Here is a 23974-nt window from a genome sequence, read left to right on the forward strand (position 1 = left end):
TTATTGCTTAATTCGTTATTCAGGATTTCATTTGATAAACTAACTTGGAAAACAAATTTTATTTGTTGCTGGTAAATGGCACATAATTGTTATTGCAAACTTTGTTTCAATCAAACAGGTGGGGTACCTTGGTGTTTGTATTGCTTGAGATCCTATTTTGGTGTCTTTTTGCATCTTTACATTTTATTGGGTCTTGTGAACAGTTAACATGGAGAGTATGGGTGGACAACTAACATGGAGAGGACAATGAAGGCACAGGCTCTGAGGGACTCGAGCATGACTGGGTACATATCAAGCAAGAAGACAATGGAGATCAATCCAGAGAATCCCATTATGGAGGAGCTGAGGAAGAGAGGTGATGCAGACAAGAATGAAGCTAGTTAAGGATCTGGTTCTACTGAATTTTCTTCGATTTAATGTAAAGTTGGGTCTATTTCAATTTCAAAATATTAATTCATGAATATTGATTCAGTTTTCTCTTCTTTGTTCTTCAGTCAATATGGATGCCCATCATATTCTTATTCTATGATTTTTCTTTTGTTTTTTATTTTTCTGATTTTTTTTATTATTATTTTGTTCATTGTGATTAGTGAATTAGAGGACCGTGCTATTGTTTGTTAAACCTCCAAATTCGACGGTCATACTCTATGAATTTTTTTTTTTTTTTTTTTAAGCCCATTCTCCAATAATTTGATAGTTCAGGGCCGTCAAAAAAAAAATTCTACAAGAGAATATTTGACGGGCATATTTGATGGGAGGGTCCGTCAAATTTTGAGAAATTTGACGGACTAAGACCGTCAAATATGGGCTTTTTTCACATTGTGCATAGGCTTCGTGAGTCCAATGGTGAACCCTGCATTGGTGTTGAGAGATATCAGAGACTTGTGGGTCGGCTTATTTATCTTACCTTAACCCGCCCAGATATTGCTTATGCAGTTAGTGTGGTAAGCCAGTTTATGCATGCACCAACTGCAACTCATTTAGATGCTGCTTATAGAATCCTAAGGTGCTTAAAATCCACTCCTGGACAAGGTTTATTATATGCTTGTCATGGTAGTTTGCGTGTTGAAGCCTACGTAGATGCAGATTGGGCAAGATCAGTGTCAGATCGTCGTTCCACCTCTGGATATTGCGCATTTGTTTCTTGTCATGGGGGTAATCTTGTTTCTTGGAGAAGTAAGAAACAGACAGTGGTTGCAAGATCCAGTGCAGAAGCTGAGTTTAGGTTTATGGCTTATGGGGTGTGCGAGCTTCTATGGCTTCAAATCCTCTTAACCGAATCGAACTTTCCTATTCATGGGCCGATGAGTTTGTATTGTGACAATAAAGCAGCCATTAGTATTGCTCATAACCCAATTCAACACGATAGAACTAAACACATTGAGGTAGATAGGCACTTCATCAAAGAAAAGTTGCAGTCTGGACACATTTGTACTCCATTCGTGCAAACTGAAGATCAGTTGGCTAACATCCTTACTAAGGGGCTGGGTAGTTTACATTTTCATAGCATTGTTGACAAGTTGGGCATGAAAAATATATATACACCAACTTGAGGGGGAGTGTAGAAATTCTTATAAGGGTTTCTTGGTTATTTCTAATCTTCCAAGGGTTCTTTTGTTATTAGTAACACTCTTATGATGTTAATATATATATGAGTGAGAGAGAGAATAAAACAACTCTCTCTTCATCTCTTTTCTTCTTCTCCACAAAAACCCTAATCCTTAAACTCTCAAATCTACTTGAATCAGGTCTGATAATCCATTGAAAGCCCTGATAGTGAACATGCATGCCTCATCTGATGAGTCTGCATTCGTTCTTGTATGGTCTGGATTAAAATTGGAAATATTTTCTTCAGAAAATTTGTAATAATAAATAAATAAATAAATAAGTTTGGAATTACAAAAAATAAAAATAGATTCAAGAAAATTTTTCTTGGGCAGTTCATTTTTCATTTCTAGGGAAAATTTTCTAAGCTTCCATGAAGCTCATCACTCATCTTTTAGTCAAGGGCTGACACTTGTAAAGATGAACCCGATTGATCTCACCAGATGCTTTTCCCTGTATTTAATCAAATTCAGGTTCTTAAAAAATTATGAAAATGAGTTATAGGAGAGCTCATATCAATCAATATTTAATTTTTTTTTTGTCAGTGGAATCATCAAAGCTGTGTTATTCGACTATGAAAAAAAGAAAAAAAAATGTCTTAGTAGTTTTACAAGGGATTATACAAGGGTCTGTTCTTATCCTACACATGAGCTGTGTACATATCTACATGAAATGTCCTATGGCACCAATTGAATAAAATAATGTTTCTGAATAATAAAATAATTAAATAGAGATTATTGATTGAATTACAGTTGCACAAGATTTGCTATGTGAACATATGTTGTATGACGGCCTCAGCATTCCCGTTGTATTCGACTAGAAGATGGATAGCATCTGCTCTTGGCAAAGCAAGAAATTCCTGCACCAATCCAGAACAAGACAAGGGAACAAATGAATTAAGTTTCAATACCACAAGTAGAATCCTTCAACCATCAGCCAAAAAGATCAAGAAAGAAGGGAAGAATTCATATGGCACTCTGCCAAAATACAATTATTTCAAATAATAAACCGTGAATATTTAACAGTTTGTTCATTTAATGTTTTACATACTAAGATGTATGTAGTTAATATGCCTTCATTATTCTCTTTTCCTTTCTTTTTTTTATTTTTTGGGCTCTCAAATACTTGCACCAACAGTAGGTTTCTAGGGTTGGGATTTTGGTGAGAGAAGAAAACTTGATGGAAAAAGTGTGGAGCATCTATTCTCCACTCACACATAATGTATTTCATATGTCCTAGAAAATACACAAGGAAGATACTTATTACGATAGAATTAGATAAGTAATAACTACCCAAAATACCCCTATGTGAGCTTTGCACTTCCACTAAGAATGGTGTAGATATTACTCATGCCCAACTTGCTAACAATTCTATAGATCTGAGGATTATCAAATCCTTAGAACTCAAAATACCAGGCAACTGATCTCTAATATTGACAAATGGTGTGCAAATGTGTCTAATTTTCAATTTCTCTTTGCTGAAGTACTGGTCCACCTAAATGTGTTTGTTTCTATCATGTTGTACCGGATTATGAATAATAGATAACTATACCAATGCAGAGGATTCTGCTAGAAGGACTTTAAGCCAAAGTAGTTCATGCACTCCATGAGCCAAAGGCCTAAACTCAACTTCTACATTATATCTTGCAGCCAGTCTATTTTTCACTTTGCTATGTGATATGGTTCCCAACCACAAATGTACAATACCTCGAAGTGGGACACCTATATGACACTAATCCTGCCCAATTTGCAACAATATAAGCTTAAGCTCACAAGCTACCATGATGAATGTAAAACAGCCCCTTTCCTAAGGTGGACTTTAGGTACTAAGAATTCTATATGCAACATCCAAATGTGTTGTAGTCGGAACATAATAAACTGACTTATCACACTGACTGCATATGCAATGTATGGTTGAGTCAGGGAGAGGTAGATAAGGCGACCAACAAGTCTCTGATATTTGTCTTCATCAATGAGGTGTTGACCATTGGCTCCACCAAAAGTATCGTAGGGTCTGATCCCATCATATTTATCTCTTGGAGAAGGGTGAGAATAAATTTCACTAGGAAATAAAAATATCATTAGCGGACCTAGCAACTTCAACCCCAAAAAATTAGCTCAGCAAACCAAGACCCATAATTTCAAATTCCTTTGCCAATTGACCTTCTAATTTTCTTATCTCATCTTGCTTGGTCCTAGTTACTACAATGCCGTCGACATAAACAATAACTGTAATTTTATTGTTGTAGTGGTGCTTGATGAAACGAGTGTGGTCAATCTAACTCCGTTTGTAGCCATTATTCACCATAGTATAGTGAAATCTCTCAAACCATGGTCTAAGAGATTTTAAAAAGTCATACAATGTTTTCTTCAGTTTGCATACTTCTCATCCAGTAAAAGAGCACTTGAAACCAAGAAGAGGAAGCAAATACACTTCTCCCAATTCACCATGCCAAAAAAGGCATTCTTCACATCAGGGAAGACATGTTGCCTTTATTCTCCACTCACACATATTTATTTCATACATCTTAGAAAATACAAAGGAAGAGAGACTTGTAGTAAAGGGCCATTAGATAAATATTAATTACCCAAAATAACCCTACAAGACCTTTCCTATACCTACATGTAGCAAAACATTATTGATCTTCATTTCAACATTTCATATGGCTGTTTATTTATTTCCTATACTTTCAATAAACATTTTATCACTATTTCAATTATCCACAACATTTTCGTGAAAGTTGGATATATTTCCACACAAATTGAAAATGTTCCATTTCATGCATGAGCAAGATAAATACCAGAATCCAAATTTAGTACATTTCAATGAAACCCTCCACCTAGTTCTTAATTTTGAATGGACTCAAGATCCTCTCGTTCGATATGTCTAATAAACAACTTTATGAAAGTAGATTAAATTCCCATAACCTTTTGATCTCTTACCAAACCAATACAAACCTTACGATTCCATTAGGCTCATTTTCTAATTGGACATCCCATATCTTCTTTAGCCCTATATGTAATGAGCCAAGTAATTCAAGGAACAAATGCAGTTTTGACATTAATTTATTGGATGTATTCTTGTAGATACCACACAAATATGATTAAAAATATACATGCAAATTCTGCTCCTCTAGAGTTTGAGGCTGTAATTCAGTATGAGAAACTAATGGTCTAAAATTGATGTAACAAATAACGAAAATAGCAGTGTGTTAATATGATAGCAGACTTCACTAAGGTATCAGGGCCTCTGACTTAATGGAGGATTTATCTGCAAGATGTGGGCCTCGTTTATAAACCAAAACAATATAAACATTAAGTAAAAAAAAAAAAATTATATATACATATATATATAAAACACAACGGAAGCTTCTATTACAGTAAATAGAAGCTTTAAAAATAGAGAATTAAATGGACAAAATTGATCCAAAATCAAACAGCAAAGCATATATCTTGGTGTTGTGAAAATAAATATACAACAAAATGAACTTTTTGGTAAGTAGAGATGTAGACCAACAAGGCACGCATTGTCCTAAGGAAGATTAAAAGTCCCCTGCACTTGATGGTGTGTTGCTTAGAGGCTCAAGTATTTTTATCCTCAAGATTCAACAATCTTCTATCCAAGAGAAGGTATAGAACTCCATTCATCACTTGGGTTTAATTCATCAAAATATATTAAACCAATGAAATGTTTATTTTAAAGACGAATGATTGATTTAAAAAGAAGTATCAAGAGGGAGGGTTTTTTTTTTTTTTACAAAAATAGGAAGGGATGGTTCTCTTTTATAGACTTTGGGACCTAATAGATGCCTTGATTGTTCTATAAGGGACAATCTGGTTGGATATATAAAGGACGTGATTTAAGACATTGTGATTGTTCGATGTATCCTATGGACGCATAATCTGCCATGGTTGTGTATAGCTCAATTCATATATAATCATGATCTTTTCATATAAAGGAGCTCAGTACTGAAGTCATCTTTAATTACTGCACTTTAGGAATTGAATAGTGCTCACTCTTTAATTTCTCCATTTATAATGTCTCATTTGAGACATATATTTCAGCCATACATACCTGTTGAGAGAACGCATAAGCTAGAGCCCTTTCACGCCTGGTTGTTGCTTCCAATCTATTTTGGATCCTCAGTTTCGATATGTTGCTACTCACTGTGCTGTCATCCCATTCTTCCTGCAGAATGCATTTAACATATAAAATGATTTAATCTGAATAGATGTATTCAAGGTCTAAAATGACTCAGTCAAGTGTTTAACTCATCTGAATCACCTTAGTTTAGATTCAAACAAACAAGTCAGATAAATTGAGCAATTGAAACCTTACATCATAATAGTATTCATTTTTTTTTGGTATTGTTTTTTTATTGACTTGGTGTATTTTTTAATATGGTTTGTGTAATTTGTTAATTTCTACTTACCAAGACTAGGCTGAATTGTACTGTGTTGTGCAGATCAGTGCAAAATGAATTTTAAATCCTTAATCTACACTAGACTAAGAGAGCTTATGTTGTCGCAACCAACGGATTCTTATAACACACCAAACAATGAAGTTAAATAAGGTGTTTGATGTGTGCAGGGATGATCATTTTATTTTTTTTAATATTGCACCCCTTTTCCCTTTTTGCCTATAAGAAGCTCTTTTGGGTTTCAACCCATGCAAAAAAAGTCCTTCAATTTCTAAAGAGATTGGTTAGTAGAGTGAAGAAGAAATTAAAGGTTGGCCACTGGTGAACTATATCATATTTCTTCAAACTTGACATGGTATCTTCTTGAATAACAATCGATATCATGAAGCCCATTAGCCCATTAGCCTTATCAACCCACGTTCATATCATATGGTTCAAGCATTATAAATCACTGGGGTCTACTATATTTTACAAATCTGAAGAATTTCCCAGACTCCTTATATCATCTGCTAATGACTTGATCAATTATTTTCTTCTAAATGCACTATTTTGATGAACCATAATCAAGCACGGAACCTACTATCATCTATTGTCTCTGGTGTCATGACAAACCATAATAATTTTGTAATTCTTCAATTTGAGTTTCCTCCACCATTGGTCAGTTCTAGATTTCTCACTCCGCGTGTTGTATATTTTTGGTTTGATTTTGATCAATGTGCATTATAATATATAAGAACTAAACATAAGATGCATTATGGTTCATTTGGGTTAAAAATCGTATTATTACCTTCAGCAAATGAAGGTATTATTACCTTCAGCAAATTAAAAGACTAAGCACTATTCAATTCCTACAACAGCAAATGAAGAGAAATCATGAACTCTTTCAATGAGTGAGTCCATATAAGAGAACCCTGCTCTTTTTTTTTTTTTTTGGTAAACAAACAAAAATCTTATAAATGGGGAAATTATACAAGTAAAAAAGGATCTAACTCCTTAAAATTACAAAACAAGAATAGTTGAAATCCTTTCAAAATCTCCCACAAACAATAAAGCTACTTATTAACTATAAAGAAACCTTAAAACTAGTATCAAAATCTCCCCTCCTTTTAATTTTATTATGTTTCAATTTGGATCGAAAATTTTCAATTCTAAGACAAACAAAATAAATTAGTCTCAATAAATTCTCACAATTTCGTAATTAGTCTCAATAAATTCTCCACATTCAGACATTATCTAGAAGCATCAAATTACATGCTTCAAAACATAAGAATCTATAGGTATCGAGATTGATACGAAATACATCGGATAAAAAACCTAAATCTTCAATCCAAATCTAAATATATCGGATAAAAAACCTAAATCTTCAATCCAAATCTAAATATATCGGATTAGAGAGAGTACCTAGCCTGAAGTCGCAATGATTCCTGGCTTGTCACGTGAGGTGATGCAGCAGGTGATCGATCAATCAAATAGAGGGAGATGAGATATATCAAGGGAGATAGATCGATCGAGAAAGAAACTGTGAAAGAGAGATGGAGAGGTCGATCGATCGAGAGAGAGTGAAAAAATGAAGTCGATCGATCGAGATAGCGACTGTGAGAAAACGATGAAAACGTCGATCGAGAGAGAGAGAGAGATAAAGGGCAAGGTCAACCGAGACAGAGACTGTGAGAGAGAGAGAGACTGTGAGAGGTCGATCGACCGATGACTGTGAGAGACGCAGAGAGAAGAGAAACAATAACAGTGAGAGAAGAGAAACAGTAAACCGAAAACAAAAAGAAATCGATGAAAACTGAAAACGTGGTCCACAGGCCGTGGAGTTTTGGGCTTTAAAACTCGACGGGCCAGGCCCAACAAATTTTTTTATATAAATTTGAGATTTTTACGTAGTGCTAGTCTGATGGTTGCACAATTGTGCCAAGCGTTGGACGATTTACATGAAGATTTCGTTACTTGGGCTAGAAAAAGAGCCAATGGAGAAGAGTCAAGTAAGAAGGCTAAGAATGTGTATAGGCCACTTTGAGTATTATAGTTGTCGGCCTACCAAAGGTTTCTAGATCTTGCTCCAAAATTAGTGGATGGAGTGGTGAAGAAGACAATATACCAGGGTTGTTATTGAGAGGAGAAGCCAGTCAAAAGGAGCACACATCAATCTTTACAAACATGGGGTGGAGGCCATATGCCAATAATGAATGCAGAGTTGAGCCATTGTTCAAACCCTTGGAGAAGGCATGGATGTACATTCATTGAATAGTCACACCCAAGTATCTGATCGGGATGCCCACCTACCTGTTGGTCATAACTAAATAAGAGATGGATGATCAGGCAGTGCATGTGGCCTACAACCTACATCGGGTTTCATTATAGCTTGCTACTAACCATGATGTCTTGTTTTCATTTAGAAGGGAGGAGGCATTGGCAACAAATATCTGAAGAAGGTGTATTTTGATTGCCTCGAGGTAGGGATAGTGAAAATGGCGACGGATACACGGATGGGAATGAAGACATTAGGGTATGGTGAGTATTTCAAACGAGATGTGAAGTCCCGGTATTTCACCATGTCCAAGATGTGGGATAATATACATAAAACACCAAGGAACGGCACTGGTTACCAAAATATCTCGACCCATACAATGTGGATCTCGGAGGGAAGGTTCCTAACAACGGATCAAGTAATGGATTGGAAGTGTTATGTTAATGTCACTGGGAGACTAAGATCTTTCGAGAATTGGAAGATGATGATATCATAGACTTTGAAGCCGAAGAATAAGAAGCAAGATGGAAAGCAAAAAAAGGAAGAAAAAGAAGAAAGGGAAGACTCTAACAATAGTGGAGTTGAAAGAGGAGGTCGAAGAAGAGAACCTAGTATAGGGTAGGAAAAAGAAGACAACAGCAACAGTGGCCTCGGAGCCAAGTAAAAAAAGAATGTCACACCAGCGCGGAAAATGCAACTGGTGGATGAGTCTAGGAATGAAGGTATGGATCCTAATGGTAGTATAACATGGTAAATAATAAAGTGACATGCTCCTAAAATAGGTAAGGAATGTAAGTAACATGTATGATAGGCTATTAATGCTCTAAACCCATGTCACTCCAAAGACCAACCTAGATAGGAGATCCAAGATTCTAGGTGGTTATTAAAGAAGTAGGTGAAACAAAGGGAAAATCAATGTCCCAATGGCAACAATAGGGGAGAGCTTCTTAGGTATGCCTTCAATCCGAAATGTGGGAAAAGCCGGTTAATCGTGGAAATTTGAAGTGTAATGTTTCCACATTACTAAGGTGGGAAAGAAGGCTGATAAGAACTCCACCACTATGTCAAAGTCATGGGCTATGGGTAGTTATTAGAAGATGGTTGAAGCAAAGAAACTGGTGAATAAACTAAATTAATTGTTGTTGTTTGCCGAGACAGAAGAAGAAGAGATGCCCAGGACAACCGAGGTAGAGGCAATTTAGGAAGAAGAAGCTCCTCGGGAACCTCAAAATGAAGAAGAGGAGGCTGAAACGGGTTCCAACTCCTCAGGGGAGGGCAATCTAGAGGTAGGAGAATCTGTCTGGGATTCAAAGAGTCCCCTTATATTAGATGAGGAAGAGGCATGTGAGAAGAGGGTGAAAAATAAAAATGATAAGGTAGTAAGAAAGAAAGGGGAAGAAGGTGAAGAAGCATCAAGAAGTAGTGGGCGAAGTGAAAGTAAAAAATAAAAAGAGGAAGGAGAAAAAGTAAGGGATGAAGACAAACAACAAGATGAGCCAGTAGAAATGCAAGTTGAGGCTCAAAGTGCAGAGATAGAAGAAAAAACAACTGGCGAAGAGGAGGGTGAAAGAGAGGAAACCAAGAGAAAGAGAATCAAAGAGAAAATGGGTGGAAGGTAAAAAGACTTACTAATATACATATGTAAGTATAAATAAATGGAAATGCGAGAATGCATGCATGTTGATTTCTTATTTTTCTTCAACAACAGGAGATATTGGGGAGATGGTGGCGATGGTAGACAAGGGGAAAGCCCCTATGGAAACTGGTAAATTGGCTGGTAAGTAAACAAAACCTGATTTGAGAGTCTACCAAAGTTGATAGAGATGTCGAAGCTAAACATGATTACGTCATAATCAATATAAAACGACGGCCCAAGACCGTTGTTTTTGAATAAAACGACTGCCCACACAGTCGTCCGAGGCGTCGTTTAAAAAGCATTGCAATCTACCAAAAATTATTTTGCACCAACAAAAACAATGAAAAACTGGTGCAGCCACCAAGATGTAAGGCACACCCTTGAAATCTGGTGCAGCCAATACATCTCCAATTATTCCCAACTCTGGAAATTCAGTCCAATCTGTAAGTCCCATTGTGAGTGGGGACTCCTCATGTCGTCTCCCAACCATCATGAGATCATAAGCATTCTCCATTGATTGAATCTTATTAACTATTCCTACCCCATCTCTCACCTCTTCCTCTTGGTACCAAACCCGATCATTTTGTAAGGTTTCGAGCCTAAAATTGTTAAACATGTCATCATCAAGCATCCTCAAGCTCATATTATCAGATATTAAGTCCTTGGACAAAAACCGAATCACTATGAGCCTTATGTTAGGTTGCTCTGTCATTCTTATTGCAAATGCCAATGCTTCTTGGTCGTCAGCACCGCCAAAGAAAAGAACGCCAACATCATCCAACAAGGACGTAATTTTACCTGTGGGCGCAGAAGAAACCAAGTTCAAGTTATGGTGGTCGATAAGGATTGCCACAGAACAAGGGGCCCTGGCAATTACGTTGCTATTGAGGTTCCTGATGGCAGTTGATGTCTCTGTCATGCCTGTTGTCAACCATTGCTTGTGGAAAGGAATGATTACAAGGGCAGTTCTCTTCTCTAGAACAAGCAAGCATATGTCGTCGTGCATAGTTTCAAATGGAGCAATGGTCGTGAAGGCATCAATTGAGATGATACCTCTGCTAGTTTGCTCATAGTTTCTGAAAGCTTTGATGATATGTTCCGATGAAGTAGGTTTAGTTTCAGCATTCCGTTTGTGAGTTATGAATAAAAGGGAATTACGACCGACCATCTCAATGAGGTGGAGGACAGAAACATAAATACGGCTCTGCTTGCTAGGGTTGGAGGCTTCAAGGAGTTTGATGATGGGTAGAACATTGTCTTGGGTGTAGACAACAGGGAGTATGCCAAGTTCCCTTTCACGTCCATTGTCTAGGATGGTCTGTCTATTGTATGTCAGGTATCTCCTTGATGGGTCGTAGAGGAATCTCACCAGGGGTGACACCACTCCACTTATCACCACTACATTCAATACCATAATCAAGTATAATTCCAAGTCGAAAAACTGCACACACAAAATGGAGAAACTTTAAAAAAAAAAAATTCTAGTCTGTAGTCTAAAAACATACACATTCCTAAGGATTCTCAAGAACATTTTATAAAACGTTACAGATCCATTCCATTGGAAACCTATGTTTTTATTTTGAAATACTTGTATTTCACCCTGCAAAAAGCATAGGAGAATAATAGAACCCAATTCAGTACAAATACTTGTATTTTATAATAATAACTGTGCTATAGCATAATAAAATAAATTGTCAAGAGAATTTAAGTAAACCAAAAAAAATTACTCACAAGTAGAGAAATCCAAAGCTATCAGCAACAAGCACAAGACCATTGTCTGAATTGATCTCCATACCATACAACATTCTCCAGTTAGCTGGGCCCTAAGAAAAAGACCATATGCGAATCAGTCTAGACAATAAATAAAACTAGTAGTTTTTCTTTTGTAATTTATAGATTGTCTTTTCCTTTCCCTCTTTGGTGGTAAGCTTCACACAACACAAGTACAGTACTACCAATGACAAAAAGATGTCTTCTAAAGCAGTTTATAAATTTTCTATCACATATAGAGAACGTGTAAGATTAAATCTTGCTTGGGCACATGAAGACTCGAACCCTAAATCCCTGTAAAATCAAATAATAATTAAGATTAAATCTTCAAGAACCCTCCAATAAAATTGAAAAAAAAAAAACTGAAAATAGGGTAAAAGTTGCTTATATTTATCTGTCGCTCAAAATCGACTGCTTACAACAGTCATTTTTTCCACAAAACCAAAGTCGCTGTTTGCCCATTGTGACGTAGTGATACTTCTTCACTTATATTACTATGCGATTCATAGTGTACTGATTTATGTGTATGATGTTTTTTTGTTTGTTTTTTCATTTCAACGAAAACCATATAAATATCAAAACTCTCATGATTCGTTTGATGTAATTGTCATTTTTAATTTAGTGGTTGAAGACTGAAGTTTCATACATCCAACTTCCAAGAATTGCTAACCATATCTAAATAGCAAGTCTTTTGTTTTGTTTAATTAAAGAGTCGTGATAATCTGACTACCCCACATGCCATACTTAGTTTATCAAACGAAATCCTGAATAACAAGTTAAGCAATAATAAACCTATCAAAAGAAGAATAATGAAAATAATAATAAAGAAGAAGAAGAACAAAATGATATATGTATATATACGGGTTGTCTGCAGGTGAACACCAATATAATCCTTGAATGGCTGCTGGAGAAAGCTCATAAGCAACCAGAGCATAAACAATCAGAGCATTCATCCCCATCCACTCAAACAACATTGTGGGCTTTCTGAAATGTTTGACATCCACCTGAACCAAACAAAGTCATTCCTATATCAAAATTCTAATATTTATTTAACCGTTACTAAATAAATAATAATTTCAGTTGCTTCCCTTTGAAAATGGCATCAATTGCATCAGAAAATGTAATTTACAAAAATTGACAGGTGTACATGTTCTCAAATAACCTGATTGCATTGATTGCAATTTCTTAAATTTAGTATCCTAAGGCTGGTGCCCAAACAGGGGAAGGAGGAAGGTAGAGATGAGATACTAGTATTCATGAGGCCAAGAACTCGAACACTCTCCATGTGCTCCAAAAAGTTTTCTGAGAACTTCTTGAATGAACCTAAATTACTGACAACAAGTGTAAAGAGCTTACTGCATTTTGGAGGAGACACTGGATAATCATTAGGGATAGAGTAAAAATTGATTCTTTCTATGTCTTCCCACTGTGGTGGATTTTCACGCGTATCAAATGTACCTTTGTATATAAATAGGAATCTAGGAGAACTTCTTCGTATGTGATAGTCTAGGAACCCCCATAGAGGTGTAAATGATACATGCAGTCGTAATTGAATTAGGCGATGGTGGTGGAGCTGTTCCAATAGGGCCTTCCCTAAGTTGAAAGATGCCTCTAGATCATCATCTGTGCCAATAAACCCTTCTGCATACCAATACCTTAGCAAAATTTGTATTTCAATACTTTTTGAATCAAATAATAAGAAGTATAAGATGCAGTCCATGACCACCTGTAGAGTAATAAGACCTCTCAGATTTGGGGAATAAGCTATATCACCAAACTCTTCAAAAATCAAATCCAATTTTTCCTCATATGACAAATAAGGCATCTCCTCGAAAGGAACACGTGAATGGTAACTTGGGTTAGTAGAAGAAAGTGCTACAACCTTGGAAGAATTTTCTTTCTTGTTAAAAATTGGAATTCCCATGATTTCCAAATCCTGGAGTTCCCAATGACCATCATGCACCAATAGGAAGCTTTGATTTTCTAAGCAAGCACGTATTCTATCTGAGACTACACCCTCATCATAATCATCATCACTAGTGACCTGCACCGAAGCAATGATCCTTCGTTGTCCAAAACGAGCTGTGGCTCCTTATGCCAAATGTTGGGCATGTTCAATCTGAAGAGCAGTCGTTTTCCATAACAAGTTATGCCCCCTTCCTACCTTGAAACGAATGTATTTGCCAAATTCAATGCCCACTTTACAAATTCCTTTCACCCAGTGCAACCATATGCCATTATATTTGATCTACTCAACTAACCCATCAGATCCTCCCCATACTTTGTTACTATTAGTTTCCTCCAAAGCCCATCTTTCTCATTCCCAAACCCCAAACCACCACAACTACTTCTCTAACAATGTTCTATTCCTTAGTCTAGGTCTTATAACTCCCCCTTTCTGTTTTATCTTGCAAAACCATAGACCTTAGAATGTAAGCTCTAACTCACCAGTTCTAGGAAGACAAAAAGCTCAAGTTCATAGCTTAAAAGTTGACAAACCAAATCACACCCACTTAACAAATGGGTTTCGCAGGATGAAATCACACTTTGCATCACAGCGCATTATGGCCACCATCAAATTGCATTCAAGTAACTGTTCAGTGTTACATGGAGCACCTGCTTGTTCTGCTTGATAAGTTTCAGATAGAGAGTGCATGGGGGGGGGGGGGGGGGGGGAATGCAAATAGTCATGGATCATTAAAGCCAAAAAATAACTGCAATCACACATGTCTTTCAAAGAATACAACTTGCCTGGTAGGTCCTGCTCTTTGATTATAAACTTGACAGATGCGAACACTAACATCATTCGGCAATAAGAAACACACCCCGGTTATGATCCGAATGGTTCAACAGTTGCACCTGTTCACATTATTATAGTTACAAACATGCCCTGTCAATCATAAAAATATTTTAGCAATAGCAACAACTGCCTCCTACCCATGTGAACTATATATAGAAATCCCAATAATTTAATATATATCATGAGAAATGAAAAGCATTACTTCTCTAATGCGAGTTCTTTGAACCTTCAAGATCGGAGACATATAGGACTGAATTCAATGGTTGTGTATCGAGCCAATTCAGGCACTTGTGACGTCGACGTGACCATTCATCATCGATGACGATGAATACTGGATTGAATGGTCCAATAGACCAATGCTTCTTGTTTCCTTGCAATGCCTCTTGCCCCAACATGTCTATAAATGTACCTTCAATTGGTCTACAAGTATTATAAAGAGTCACTATCGTTGGTACATTATCGTTGGTACACTATTACTCATAAAACTACTTAAGCTATGCCATTTCCATGTGACCCTACCAAGTATACACACACACACACACACACACACACACACATATATATATGTAGAAAAATTGAATTTATTGAGAATTCTTGGATGATCATTACAAATGCCCCAATAGTGGTATTTATAGACCAACTATCCTATTACAAGAATAATCTAGAACTTCAAGAATAATCTAGAATAATAAACCAACTATCCTATTGTAGAAGATTACAGGAATATTCTAGAAAGTTAAGAGTAATCAAGAATAATCAAGAAGAATATCCTATTTTCTTGATTCTATGAGATCAGATTTTCGGATTCTTCTACACTCCCCCTCAAGTTGGTGCATAGATGTCAATCATGCCCAACTTGCTTATCAGATGTTCAAAGTTAGGTCTAGCAAGCCCCTTAGTCAAGATGTCGGCTGTTTGCTGACTAGAAGGCACAAACGGCAAGAAAACAGTTCCAGCTTCAATTTTTTTCTTAATGAAATGTCGATTTATCTCAATGTGCTTCGTCCTATCATGCTGGACAGGATTGTGAGCAATACTTATTGCAGCCTTGCTGTCGCAGTACAGCTTCAGAGGAAGTTCCACAGTCATCTTGAGTTCTTCGAGGATTCTGTATATCCACAATACCTCACAGATCCCTTGAGCCATTGCTCTAAACTCAGCCTCTGCGCTACTTCTGGTAACAATATTTTGCTTCTTGCTTCGCCAAGTAACCAAGTTTTCCCACACAAAGGTGCAATACCCTGAAGTAGATCTCCTGTCATTCATCGAACCTGCCCAATCTGCATCAGTAAATATCTCAACACTCCTTTGATTTGTCTTTTTGAAAAATAGACCTTTTCCAGGAGTAGACTATAAATATCTCAAAATTCGGTAGATTGCCTCGAGGTGTTCTTCATAAGGTGCGTGCATAAATTGACTAACACTGACAGAGAAGGCAATATCCGGTCGAGTATGAGATAAATAGATTAGTTTTCCAACCAATCTCTGGTATCTACCAGTATCAATAGGAACACTTCCCTCTTCCCAAAGCTTTACATTGGGATCCATGGGAGTCTCCGCCGGTCTGCAACCACTTAACCCGATTTCCTTCAAAAGATCAAGAATATACTTTCGTTGAGAGACAACGATTCATTTCCTTGAACGAGCAACTTCCATGCTAAGGAAATATCTTAGCGCTCCCAAATCCTTGATCTCGAATTCTAAAGCAAGGCTCTTTTTCAGTCTCTCTATTTCGATCACATCATCACCTGTGAGAATAATATCATCAACATAAACTATTAGCACAGCAACATTTCCTTCATGAGAGAACTTGAAAAACAAGGTATGATGAGCTTGTCCTTGAGAATATCCTTGTTTTCTGACAGACTGTGTGAACTTCTCAAACCAAGCCCTTGGAGAGACTATTTGAGACCATATAGGGACTTTTTTAGTTTGCATATTCTTGAGCCAACCTTCTCCTCAAAGCCCGGCGGACTATCCATGTACACTTCTTTCTCCAAGTCACCATTGAGGAAGGCATTCTTCATATCTAGTTGTTGCAAGGGCCAGTCCAGATTAGCAGCAATAGATAAAAGTACTCTCACCGTGTTTAATTTTGCAACAGGGCAAAAGTCTCAGAATAATCAATGCCATATGTCTGGGTGAATCCCTTTGCCACCAACCTAGCCTTGTATCTTTCCACTGAACCATCAGAGTTGTATTTCACAGTGAAGACCCATTTACAACCCACAGTGGTCTTCCCAGCTGGCAATGCCTCAACACTCCAAGTATTGTTCTTCTCAAGAGCTCTCATCTCTTCAAGTACTACTTCCTTCCACTTTAGAACCTTTAGAGCCTCTTGTACACTGTTAGAAATTTCTACACTGGACAATTGAGAGGTAAAAGCAGCAAGAGATGAAGACAATTTCGAGTATGATACAAATTTAGACAGTGGATTACTAGTATAAGATCTAACCCCTTTACGAAGAGCTATAGGAATGTCTAAATTAGAAGGCTTAGACTGACTGTTGGGAAGAGAAAGAGAATTACCTGTAACAGACTCAGATTGTTGATTCGTCCTTAGTTCAGAATCATGGCTGTGTTGTAGAGTCAATTCGTCTTTCATTTTCTTATGATTCTTCTTCAAGTAAACAATCCCTTTCCAAGTTCGGTCACCATCCTTGAATCTATTATCATGTTGTGAAATTATAGTAGGCTGTTCCTTATTTTCGATTTCCAAAATTTATTGTTCAGAATTTTGATTTTTAGATTGTTTTTCAAATGTAGGCCTAGACTCAGGGGAATCAACACTCATAATAGGAGGAGTTTCAAGGAATGAATCTTGGCCATTTACTGTAGGTGCAGAGATACTAGACTCAGACTCTTGCGAGAGAAACACATCATCTGAGAGAAAAACATTGCCCGAGTTAAATGAATCTTCCTTAAAAATCTCCCCTGAAGATCAATATCCTTAAAATATGGTTGTTTTTCAAAAAATGTAACATCCATTGTGACAAAACATTTATAGCCTTTCTGAGTTGGGGAGTAACCAATGAAGACACATTTTATAGCTCTGGGCTCAAGTTTTCCAATTTTTCGATGTTCATGAACAAAAATCGTACAACCAAATATTTTTAGAGGTAGATCAGCAAAAAGTCTAGCAGTTGGAAAAAATTTGTGAAAACTTGGAAAGGAGTTCGAAATTGTAAAACTTTGGAGGGCATTCTGTTTATTAAGTACGCAGCAGTTAAAACAGCCTATCCCCATAGATACTTGGGAACTTTAGTTGCAAAAAGTAACGCACGAGCCACCTCCAACAGATGTTTATTTTTTCTTTCTACAACACCATTCTGTTGGGGTGTATCGATGCAAGAACTGTGATGAATTATTCCTTTTTCAAGAAAAAAATTTCCCAAAGTCATGTTAAAATACTCTTTCCCATTATCACTCCTGAAAACTTGTATGTTAGTTTGAAATTGAGTCTGCACCATATTGTAAAAATTTTTAAAAACGCGTTCGGCCTCTGATTTTTCTTTTAATAAATACACCCAGCAGAGTCGAGTATGATCATCCGTAAATGTGATGAACCATCTCTTGTTAGAAGGTGTACTTATCTTATTAGGACCCCAAACATCACTGTGAATAATAATGAAAGGTTTTGATGGTTTATATGGTTGTGAAGGAAAAGATGTACGGTGGTGTTTTGCAAATTCACATATTTTACAATGAAACATAGATGGATCTTTATTGCCAAACAACTTAGGAAATAAATGTTTTAAATATTTGAAACTTGGATGACCTAATCTTAAATGCCATAACATAATATTATTATTGGAAACAGAAATAGATTCAAAGCAGGAACTTATTTGTTGAGATTGTCGCCTCGATTCAGATCCATCATCAAGGAAGTAGAGTCCTCCACTCTGTTTAGCACTGCCAATCATCCTCCCCGAGGTCAAATCCTGGAACACACAATGAGTTGGGAAAAAATTAGTTTGACAATTTTGATCATGGGTTACCTTACTGATAGACAAAAAATTACAGGAAAGTTTGGGAACGTGAAGAACATCGTGAAGAGTGAGTGATGGAGATACTATAATAGAACCTTTTTCCTGCAATGGCTGAAAGAGAGCCATCTGCAATCTTAATTTTTTGATTACCTGCACAAGGATTATACGAAAAAAAAAAGATTTGACAACCCTGTCATATGATCGGTTGCACCTGAATCGATGATCCAGGTGCGATCAGGGTTGACACCAATGGGAGCTGTTTTCAGGTAATTACCTTTTTGAGCCAAAGAACAAGAAGGATTTTTCTGAGACTCGAGAAACTTGTACAGTTGGTCTATCTGCTCTTTGGTGAAAGGAAACGAACTTGAAGAATACTGCTGCTCTTGATCTGAGACACTAGCCTGAAGTGCACGCCCCTCTCCACCAGACTTCTTCTTCCAGTTTTGAGGCTTGCCATGAATTTCCAACAGGTTTCCCGTGTGTGCCACGGACGTTTGCAGTGATCGCACCACGGCCGTTCAGAACACTTACCATCCTTCTTCACCTCCTCCTGAAGACCCCGAGTTATAAGGGCAGAACTTTCTACTTCCGAGTTAGTAGTACTAGGAACCGATTTGTTGTTAAGCATCACACTCTGCCGTGCTTCTTCTCTCCGAACATCTGAGAAGGCCTCACGAATTGTTGGCAGAGGAGTTTTCCCTAAAATTCGGCCTCGCACCTCATCTAATTCTTTGTTAAGTCCTGCCAAGAACATAAATACATGATCATTCTCCTGTCGTTTCATGAACCGGACACTATCATTCGCACACTCCCAGACATCATCATAACAGAGGTCTAACTCCTGCCACAATGTCATCAACTCGTTGTAGTAGGAGATTACATCTTGGTCACCCTGTTTTGCATGCCAAAGTTTGGATTTTAAACGAAAAATCTACGAAGAATTTTCTAGATCGGAATACGTATCCCTGACTGCTTCCCAAACATCTTTGGCCGTCGGCAGGAACATGAAGGGCTTGCCAATTGCGGGTTCCATTGAGTTCACCAACCACGCAATAATCAAAGAATTTTCTGATTTCCAGGTCTTGAGAGTCGAATCTACATCGGCAGATTTTGTCACTTCTCCTGTCAGATATCCAAGCTTCCCCTTGCCTTCCAAAATCAAACGAACAATTTGCGACCATTCCGTGTAGTTTTTTCCATTTAGACGGTGGATATTTAATTGGAATGAATTCGTGGACCCTTCCAAACCACTGAATGAGATAGAGGAGTTCAGGTTCGAACTTGCGGTGCTTTCCCCTGACGTCGCTGAGTCCTTGCTAGTCGCACCGGTTAAAGTCGTCTTCCACGGATTTTGGCCCGCCATAGGTAATCCCTAGATCAGAACCTAGTGCTCTGATACCATGTAGAAAAATTGAATTTATTGCGAATTCTTGGATGATCATTACAAATGCCCCAATAGTGGTATTTATAGACCAACTATCCTATTACAAGAATAATCCAAAACTTCAAGAATAATCTAGAATAATAAACCAACTATCCTATTGTAGAAGATTACAAGAATATTCTAGAAAGTTAAGAGTAATCAAGAATAATCAAGAAGAAAATCCTATTTTCTTGATTCTATGAGATCAGATTTCTAGATTCTTCTACAATATATATAGATAAAAAGAACTCAAAAGCCTTATAAGCAGTGGATTTATCTACCTATGCATCTCCCACCTGTACAAACCAGCTGAAAACAGAAGATGATTGGCCAATGATAAAGATAAAAGAGGACTACATAAACAGTTTTAGCTAGACACGCCGGTTATCAAAAAAAATACTACCATGCTGGCTGTCCATAAGTATGTCAGCGATAAAATAACTTTAAAGCAAACACAGTTACCTCAACTGCGTTGGAGGAATTCTAGAAAGTGTTCTTTTATTTTCTGAAACCAATGGCAGTTTTCTACTACCAGGCCCCCAGTCTTCATCTTCACTGATTTGTTCATTTTCAGGCACATTCTTGCCAAACATTTCCTAATAGGTGAATAATAGACAACACAAATACAGAATACTATGTAAGGGAATCCAAATACAAGCAATGTTTAAATTACCACTGAAGAATACATGTCAATAACTATGTATCAAATACAACGTATAAAGATGCCAGTCTACTACACAAATTTTAGTTAATAGTGCATTTAAGATTATTCAATACAAAAGCGGCCATTAAATATTAAATTATGGAATGAAGTATGATTGCATCTCAAGAAATACACCATTAAGAAATGCAGAATTATACAAAAGCATGAATATAACCCAAAAGAAAATATAACCAAAGTTTTACTTTTATTGTATATAAAGCCAATAACCCTTTTTATTGTATATAAAGCCAAATTTAATAAAATGGTGGTACATATACCCAGTTTGGTGAAAAAAGTAAACAAATAATAAAATGGGCATATGAACATGTCTAAACCAGTAATTTCAGACTCATTTGTTCCCATTGTTTTACTTTTCTCAAAAATCAGAGTTAGAACAATTGTGAGAGATGAATCTTAATCACCTCTCCTTGACAATTTGGTAAACCCACTGAAATTTAAAGTTTATCTGGAGCTACTCCCCAAAATTCTAAGATCACCAAAAAAAAAAAAAAAAAAAACAAAATTATTATGAACGGTGGTCTACCCATACTTAAGTATCATTTTCAAAGGATATATCAATCAAGAGTAAATCTCTTGATGATGGTGGTTGCATGCAACATGAAAAAATTAACAAGAATCCAAAACATGTAATATGAAAGAAAATATTAACATATCAGATGATTGTTGTATGCAACATGAATTCTGTTTCGTCGTTCAACTCTCATGAGATTTCTCTATTTCTAAGAAGTGTACCACAAGACATATAAAACAACGGTGTTATCTAGACTTGGTAGGTGTTGATGTAAATGGTTGGCAAATGTTAGTGTAAACAGATTAGTTGACGTACTTACTACAAGTTAATTGTAGATTTTCCATGACAGAAGTACAAAATTTCAAAGCCACTAAAGTCTTAAAGAGATTATGAAATTTATTGAATTCTTGAGAATTAAGCAATTTAAAGATAATGAAAATGAGGTGTTTCGTTCAGATAGCTTCCATCATTCCTTATCCATCTAATTCAAATTGCTGAAGAGTCAAGAAATCCAATAACTAACCATAAACAGTTCTACCATGGCATCTTGTATGAATGATAAAAATCCAAAAATTAAAGAAATAAAAGAGATTAACGAACCCATTTTTATAATCAGTACGTTTAATCAGTTAGATGGTCTGGATCATCCCACATCATCCATAATTTAGTGTGGGGAAGTCAGTGAAACAATTTTGCATAATATATTAGAATTAAACTAAACTAATCAAATTGAGGATTTCAGTCATCCATGGTTTGCCAATCAGATAAAATAGATAAAAAAATAACTATATACATTCTATGGAGTGAGGAGTTTAAGGAAATTATGTTCACTAAGTTTCAACTGTTTTGTCAAAAGGGTAATTTCCTTTTTCAAGGTCTCACTAAAAAAAAAAAACAATTTAACATATGTCTTCGATTAGGTAAACTTAGTCACTCTTAACACCATTAGGTCCAATCTGACTGGGAAACCAACCATTTAGTAAAAATCAAACCTATGAGAACGTTGATTGTATGTTACATGTTTGCTTTAATCAAATCGCAAATGATAATAAAAAAGATGAAGATAATTGAAAAAGATCTCATTTTAGGGAGATCGGACCTCCTAAGTAACTGACTCAAGATAGAGAATCTTTAAAATCACAAGGATTCTTAATAATATTTTCTCTCGATGATTTCCTTCATATGAACTAGGAATTAAATACGTGGAGTTCTAAAATGACTGAAAAACTACCCATTACAATCCCTAACAAAGAGTCACAACTACACAAAACTAAAATAGATTCATAGTTGGGCACCCAACAAAGAAAAGAGCTTCAGATTAAGATTTCTTCACAAAACTAAATTAGATGAAGATTTTATAATTAGATCAATTAAACAACTAATATCCAAGAATATATAGCATTTTGACAAATAATATTAAAATTAGAATCTGAAACCCTAAAATAATTGAGAACAATCTGAGTTTGGATCATGGTTTTTAAACTCGTCGAGACCGAGACGTATTGCCCGAGTTAACTCGGTATCAGAGCTGAACGAGACCAACTCATAAAGTCATTTTTTGACCGAGTTTTACGTCTCATAGTGTAATTTTTTGAGTTATCTCACTAGACGTCTCAAACGTATCGGAAAACTCGTCCGAGACGACTCAGTATCGGAGCTGAACGAGACGAGACGCGATACCAAGTTTAAAAACCATGGGTTGGATCAAAAGCCTTAACATACCTTAAGATTAGATAAAAATACCTAGCAAAAACTCACGTCAAATCCTAGAGAAATCAAAACTTAGTTGTTGAAATGTGATCTTATACGGATTTCCTCTGCAATAGAAGGTAATTCAAAATTATTAAGGAATGAAGAATCAAACAAAATCCTAAAATTTGCTTTAACAATGAAAAAAACATTTGAAACCCTAAATTAATTATGAAAAATCTAAGATTCAATAAAAAAAAACTTTAACATACCTGAAGATTCGATCACAAACCAAGTAAAGGGAGAGAGATTGAACATAGCCCTAAAACTTTCGATCAAACGCCGAACGATTTTGCCCTAAAACTAGTAAATCGAAATCTGATTGTGTCTTCAAAAACACAGATCCTTTGAGTGAGAGATCGAACGAAGATCTTTCGTTCAAACTCCGATCGATTTGTTTCTTAAAAAAAAAATTCTAATCGATTTGTTTCTATAAAACAAATTCGATCGATTTACTCTCTAAAATGAAAAAGACTGATCGATTCTGAGAAACAGATTCGATTGAGAGAGAGAGAAATTTAGAGAGAGTTGATCTTCTAGATAGAAACTTATAGAGAGTTGATCTTCTTCTTGAAACGTAGAGAGAGATAGATTCGAGAGAAAGAACGAGAAGAACGACGGGGTAGAAAAAGTAGATCAGCCGAGTGAGAGTGAGAGTGAGAGTGAGAGACGAGTAGACTGTGTGAATGAGAGGAGAGAAGAACTTCGACAATGGAGGAGACGAGTTCTGTAGACGAAGGTGAGGATTTTTTTTGAGTGGCTATTGGCACCCCAACTTTTACTTATTACCATCAGTGCGTTGAAACGACGGTTAAAAAATGGTTTAAAACTGTCGTAATTAACGACTGCCTTTAGCAGTCATTTTTAGCGCAGTTGTGGCGCCGCTAGAACCGCAATATGATGTAGTGTTGGTTCATTGCAAATGATGACCAATCATCAGAAACAACATAATCGAATTCGAACGAGGAAAGAGTCCGGGGGTTAAGGGATGACAGGATCTACATATGGGACGGTGATATGGACAACATCCCCACACAAGAGGCTATCTTGGTTAGTGGTGTGAACAAGGAGGGGGTTTGTCGATATGCATTTC

General features: G+C 36.5%; 1 long non-coding RNA gene and 2 pseudogenes across 7 annotated transcripts in view; 1 reads left to right on the forward strand and 2 right to left on the reverse strand.

The window, feature by feature from the left end:
- LOC147404842 (uncharacterized) overlaps nt 1-23582 on the reverse strand; it is a 56683-nt gene extending 33101 nt beyond the window's left edge. For 3 of the 7 annotated variants that reach the window (XR_015177975.1, XR_015177974.1, XR_015177976.1), the window contains exons 1-3: nt 11647-15018; nt 5680-5776; nt 2356-2464 (exon numbers count right to left, since the gene is read on the reverse strand). This is a non-coding gene — a long non-coding RNA (uncharacterized LOC147404842). Of the gene's footprint in view, nt 1-2355; nt 2465-5679; nt 5794-7426; nt 7795-11646; nt 15019-23093 lie in introns of those variants that run through there. The other 4 variants (XR_015177977.1, XR_015177980.1, XR_015177979.1 and 1 more) reach the window with 3 other exon arrangements.
- Nucleotides 804-1553, forward strand: LOC147404845 (secreted RxLR effector protein 161 pseudogene; annotated as a pseudogene).
- On the reverse strand, nt 10133-11343 carry LOC147404846 (cation/H(+) antiporter 15 pseudogene; annotated as a pseudogene).
- Nucleotides 23583-23974: the final 392 nt, after the last annotated feature.

The sequence above is a fragment of the Akebia trifoliata genome, chromosome 4, assembly GCF_017979445.1.
Source record: "Akebia trifoliata isolate Shusen 1 chromosome 4, ASM1797944v1, whole genome shotgun sequence".
NCBI classification, from domain to species: Eukaryota; Viridiplantae; Streptophyta; class Magnoliopsida; order Ranunculales; family Lardizabalaceae; genus Akebia; species Akebia trifoliata.